The following is a 6,890-nucleotide window of genomic DNA, read 5'->3' as shown; positions in this document are numbered from 1 at the left end:
TGACAATAGAAAAATATATGCCTTTGATACCAATATAACCTACTCTAGTGTATATAGTGTAGTCTAGTGTATATACTCACCAACTAACTATATAAGCATTGTAACTTGACCTTTGGGCTTTTCCAAAAAACTCTAGATATTATGCATGATCACAAAGTCCACACCTATACCCTCATATACTGATGTCATAATTATTTTTGGTTACTAATTAGTTTCTATCCAAACTAACTTTTAATTTATTATCCAAACTAACTTCTAAAATATTCTTTAACTGTCATGAAATATTCCTTCAAATATTCTTGACTAGATGGATGATGAGTTCAATGACATCATTTTAACAACACCAAATTTTTGCTACAAGAAATCACAACATCATTGATGAATTCTAAAGATTTCTATAACCCTTATCTCATAAGACTTTTTCACTTCAAAAACATCAAAGCCTCAACCTTGCTAATATAAGTTGATGTGGATTACTACATAATGGCATATAAAGAGTTCATATATAGTGGTATGCATACTAATGTATGTGCATGCTTTGAAAAGAAAGTAATGTTTAAAGATTATTTTATAAGTTACACATTGTGAGGGCCAAGTGTATGGCTACAATGCTATATATTAATATTAGCATAGTGGGATTTTGGTTGGTTTCGATCTGAACCACTTGCTCCTATATATAAGCTAGGGTTTTTGGGCTAAATGATATGCACATTTTCTATATTTCTTTTCCATATTCCAAACACTCACATTGGTGGGGGTGAGGGGCACCTTTGATTGTCTTTGAAGAGTGCTTGAATTTGGGATTTTAGTTTAAATTTAGCTTTTGCATTGTCTAGATCTAACTTTTTCCATTTCCTTTCTTTTGTTCTTCTCTTTCAGGATTTTGGTTTAAATCTAGCTTTTTGCATTGTCTAGATCTCCCATTTCCTTCTCGCTTTTTGTCATTTCTCTTCTTTTGCTCTTTCTTTGTTTATCTTCATGGCAGATCAACAATTTCCTCCTTTGACTTTGGAGCAGCAGTTGGTACAATTGCTTGATGCTATGCATTTGCAATTGAATAACCAAACTCAATTGATAGTGGCGTTCACGGCACGTGGTACAACTCCTCCTGCTCTTGGTGTTAATCCTCGCGTTCAGCCGGAGTCTTTTGCAGGAATCCTGGGGATGATGTGTACCATTGGTTGGATCATTTCACGGTGATTGCCACATATCATTCTTGGGATGATGCTTGATGTTTGCGTGAGTTTCCCACGTGTCTCCAAGGGATAGCGTTGCAATGGTACAATGGTTTGAGCACAGCCATTTGTGGGGATTCGAGTGTTCTCCCGGACATCTTCAAACACGCCTTCGGCCATGCTGACGACTCTAATGATGCCTTCCAACAATTGCATCGTCTTCGCCAAAGGCCATTTGAGTCAGTGATGCAATTTGACGTTCGTTTCTAAAGTCTTTTGCTTCGTGCGGAGCCAAAGATATCGGAGCGGATCAAGCTAGGAATGTTGTGGCCAACCCTTCGTCAAGATCTTATCAGCTTTGTGCATGCACTTGCTCCCGCCACCTTTGATGATGCTCTTCGCTTGGCACAACGTTATGAAACGTCGTCTCTTCCACTTCTCGTTGCCCATCCTTTAGCTCCCCTTCCTATGGGTAATGGTCCTATTCCAATGGAGGTTGATGCTGCTGCTGCTCGAGTCCAAGGACAAGGGCGAGGACGTGGTTGTGGCCGTGATAGTCACTACTGGGCGTGTGATGAAGTTGGTCATACTTATCGGCGCTGTTGGTGTTTTCTGGATTGGCGACCTTCATTTTCTGGGTGGAGACCTTGGCGTCAGCAATGTCCTGTTGGTGCTGCTGCAGTGGAAGGTCTAGACACTAAGATGCAGTCGGGAAACGAGGAGTCGCACGAGTAATGGAAGGACCTTACGCGAATAAATTAGTGACCCCTCCATCTTTCTTTCAGAAGTATCATCAAGGGGTTCACTCAGCACCGGTTCATCCAGTGTTTACTTTCCAAGCTCGTTTTTATAACAAGAGGTCTCCTATTATTCTCTCTGTGTTGGTTGATACAGGTTCAAGTTTATCTTCTATTGCTCGACCTGTTGCCATACATTGCCGTCTACACTTGCGTCATGCAGCAGAACCAGTTTTCATTCTTTATGGCAATGGCCGTACACATGCATGTGCACAGGATGAGATGGACTTGGTTCTGCGTGTGGGCGATCTCGAGCTTGAGTTGCAATCATTACGGGTGGTGCCGAGTCAAGCTTTTGACCTCATTCTTGGTGTGGATTGGTTGTAATGCAATCATGCCAAATGTGATTTTGAGGCTTCTCCCCCTTGTCTCATACTTCCTTATGTTTCATCCATTCCTCTCACTTCCGTACCTCTTCATCTTTCTACTTCTACCTTTGCTTCCATTATTTTTATTCCCCCACTATTTCCTCCTATGTTTCTGTTTTGTTCTGCTCTTCCCTTTTCTGATCCCTCCGACAATCTTTGTGTTGCAACGGTTGACTGGCTCATGAAAGAGTATTTTGATCTCTTTGGATTTGACTTATCATCTGGGGCCAAGATTGCCACATGTCATCCAATTCCAATTGGGGATTCTTGTCCAATCAAGGTTCCTATTCGTTGTCGGTCACTCAAGGAGATCAAGATTTTACGTGCAAATGTCAAAAAGATGTTGGAGAAGGGTGTTATTCGGAAGTCGTGGAGTCCTTGAGCATGTGAACTTCATCTAAGCTCTATTTCGTTAAAGTGGGAATTGTCATTATCCCACTTGTAAAATAAGGTTTCCAAACCTTTATATAGTATATAAATATAACAAAATTCAACTGCATTGAGGCACATGCCATTTTATTTTAAACAAGGAAATGTCTACTCAATCACTTCTCACTGCTTCACCTCTCTCTTCTCCTTGTCATTGTCGTCCAATTTCTTTCCATCCTTTTAATATTGGCTCAGTTGCTCCGAGTCTAGGTGGAGCCCAAGTCCCCATTCAATCTTTACTTTCCCCTTATTAATAAAACAACTTCGTAGACTTCCAATAACATGCTGTAACACTTCTAGTATAATGCAAATCCTCTCAAAGAATTGTCTTTTAATATTAATACAATGGCATGGAACCCCATGCCATAATAAGTTACATTTTTAAATAAATACATGCCATCTCAGACTGTTATTTTTTGCCTCCAACGCCTATACAATAATCTTGGAATTTCATCACTCTCCACACTATCAGGATTTAAACCCAATAGTAATGCCATCTCTTCTCTAATACGTCCACGCTCATGTTCAGTGGTCGAAGAACCCATCCGGTTGAGCAGATTATGGAGATGCGGATAGTGCTTGGCTAGACAATATACATGCCATAAATGATGACTGGTGTCTGTCCGATCAAATGGCTTCTGATATACCGTTCCATCTGCCATTTGGTTGATTTCTGCAGCCACCTCCTGGACTGGCCGGTTCTCTATCACCATCGCTTCAAGCCGTTTTGCAAGGTCCCCCAGAACATACGGTTTCTTCTCCCTAGTTTCCATACTGCAAGAGATGGGGTGCACTGCATATGTGTGCGTGTTCACTGCAGTTTTAATCGGCGAGTCATCGATGATGAGGATTTCACTTGACCTAGCAGTCCGGTTCATCACTACAGCCTCTGCCTTGACGAAGATGGGCTTGCTACCCCTCACATGGACCATAGTCAAGCAATCCTCCTGCGTTAGGAGAAAGTCAAATGGTAATATTACTCGCGTCTGATTGTGCATCATCTGTAGCAACGTTAATGCATTGTGGCGCATCATGGATGTCCAAACTCCCAATTGCAAATTGAACCCGGCCCTCTGTTTTAAGTGTCGCATGGTCATTATTAGATCCCGCAGTTTCTCCCGTGTGATTAATGTGAATCTGTCTCTTTTGACCAACTTGCGACCGCAGGCTTTGGAGGGTGCAGTGACATTCAAGGATGAGCCATGCTCATGGGAGAAAAGGACACCGTTCAGATCAAAAACGATACAGTACTTTCGCCGTGACTCTGAAATGAAATGCGTTAGCATAAAAAATGGTACAAGTCAATTTTACCATCTACAATATTAGCGAATGGTGCTCCCGATGGTCGTTCAGAGGGTTTTGGTCGAGGAAACGTGAAGGGCGGAAATACTCTCCTCTGCAATGTGGGGTCAATCGCATCCGATGGCGTGTGGGCACATGCCATTTCAGCTGTAGACTCTGGTACAACTGGCTCAACAGTGGCATGGGGTGGTTCCGATGGCGTGTGATCACACGCCATTTCAGCTGGTGCCTCCGTTGGCAAAGTGGACATGACCGAACAGGCAGCAGGGGCGGTGTATGGAGGTTCCAACGGCGCGTAGTCAGACGATTGGGCACACGTTGGAAATGAGGATACGACCGGCTCGGCGGCTGGGGCGGCCTCATGCGGGTCCAATGGCGCCTGGTCACCGTCAGTTGGATACGTGGACAAGATTGACTCAGTGGTATGGGCAGCATCAAGTGGAGCGTGGTCAGCTTGCTTGGCGTTGATATGGATAGTAGCCTCCACCAGCTCTGATGACTCTTGCAGGCAAGTAGAGTCCACTGGCGGATCCATATGCATGTCCAAATATCTCCCTTCGATTGAGATGGTATCCTCCCGTGCTACTAAAAACAAACTCATTAGCACATTGAATCGACTATACTGTATTTACCATCAACTGCTATTGAGGAACTAGGACCGATATCACTTGGGCGCACTGCTGATTCTGAAGGATTGGACATACGTTTCGACCCTTGCTTGGCACTATCCTTCCTCGACACTAAAGGCTAGAGTTTGTATCTTAATTCAACTGAATAATCTCTACTTACCATTTCTTCTGCGACCTACATGGACAATGTTAGAAATGGTAAAAGGTTAGGAATGGATGTACTATTATTTACCTGATGGTTTGTCTTGTATGACCTTCCTCCGCTGCTCTTTGGCCACCTCAGGCTGGCCATCATCGTCATCATCGTCATCGTCGTTATTGTGATCGTCACCATTGTGAGGACCATCCAAGTCCTCTTCGTCCTCCTCTTCTTCGTCCTCCTCTTCGTCCTTCTGCTCTTCCTGCTCATTATCTTTCTCTGGCTCCTCATCCCCCTCTTGCATTTCTTCCATAGGCTGCTCAGGCTGGATTGCTTGTTTTTCCAGGACCATCTTGGAAAAATCATCTGGCCGAGTCTCCATCTCAAAATACAAGACATCCATAGCCTGTTTTAGTGCATGACCTAGGACCGTATCCTCACCCGACTGTCTTAACATGGTTTCTGCACGTTCTTGCACCCTTCGAAGACGACGAGATGAGAAAAACGTGGCCCTGACTTGAAAAGCATCCCTCATCCATTGTACCTCTCCATTGAGATTGGGGAAGGGGAGTCCGCCATAGGAATCTGAGTCAGAAGGTGGTGACTGGCTCCTTTCACTCAGCCCTTGATCTGCAATGAATGGCATGAGCACACACGCCATAACCGCGAGGCATTACCTATCATCTTTTCGTTGCCCTTCTTCCTTTTCGAATCAAACGCCTCTGATCCCGACGACTGTCCAACGTGCTTTCGCTTTTTATGACCACTGTCAGTTTGAGCTTGGCTGGTGCTTGCCTGTTTTGCCTTTGAAGAAGTGTCTCCTGCAAGGAATGGCATGAGACCACACGCCATTGCAAATATAATTTGTACCTCCTTTTTTCCTATTGCTTGTCTGTTTGTCCTTCTTCGACGCGCCACCAGTGCGCTTTTCAGTCCTCGTGTCTGAATATTCACAACGATCTATAATCAAAATGGCGTGAGGCCTCACGTGACCTTACCTTGTGCATGTTGTGACCTCGGCCTAACATCAGTAGCTGTTAACGCCGTTTCAGCATCTGGGGGTGGCCACGCTCCTGCATACAGAGCTTGTGAGATAACATTTAAACTTAAAGTGCGTATTCACCAGGTTCGTAGAGAAGATACTGTTTTTCTTTGGCAACTGTAATTATATGCTCCATTGAAGTCACCTCTTCAATGGAGTTTGTCACCGCAACACACGGGACACCCTTGAGTAGTGCGGCTCGAAAGAATAGTCCGCCGCAGTTGTACTCGACAACGCATTTGCCCTTGGAGTCACCCGCTATTGCGTTGAAGACCCAGCTGAGCATTTCCCATGCTGCACCTGGAGCTTTCTTTGGATTCAAAAGCTCCATAGCCGTCTTCAGTTCCTCAGGCACGGGTAAATTGACCTCCCTCAGATCAATTCGATCGGCTTTGTTGAACGAAGCTGGGAAGTCACTCCAGTCCCACTCTGCTGCAGGACCAATAACAAGGGCGACTGTGAAGATGCGGACATTCGTCGGTATCTTCTTCTTAGCCATTATCCCATGGATCTCCCGCATCTCCTTGCCTTTCAACCGAGCCTTCACCTCGTTCAAGGCCTTCCAGAACTTGTGATAGGATTCGGAGTCGTAGATCATATAGTGGACTGAAGATTCCACCTCCGCAAGTCCCACCATTAAGTCAATGATGGAGCTGACTTCGTCTGCATGAGTGATCTCCTCGTTTGTGAAGTCCATCACACAAAAGATGTTCTTGACCTGCTCATCTCCGCGGGAAACGATGCTCCTCCACCTTTGATCCTCATCCGAATTCACGTATACCCGGTAAGGTTCTCGATAGGCCTCTGCTGCGGGGTCGAGCTGTTTCTGAAGCCGGCGGTCGACATCCCTCTTAATGAAATTTGGATACTGATCCAACTTCTCAGCTTTACTTTTCGTGGCATCCCGCAGCAGATCGATGAACTTGGGGGCCCCCTTCACGTACTCGTCGATGTCTTCATTTGACAAGTCCAGCTCTTCCATCATCTCTTGCGTGGTGTCGATGCTCAC

Source organism: Selaginella moellendorffii, unplaced genomic scaffold (assembly GCF_000143415.4).
Source record: "Selaginella moellendorffii unplaced genomic scaffold, v1.0 SELMOscaffold_5, whole genome shotgun sequence".
Taxonomy (NCBI): domain Eukaryota; kingdom Viridiplantae; phylum Streptophyta; class Lycopodiopsida; order Selaginellales; family Selaginellaceae; genus Selaginella; species Selaginella moellendorffii.
Note: the sequence above shows the minus strand (reverse complement) of the source record.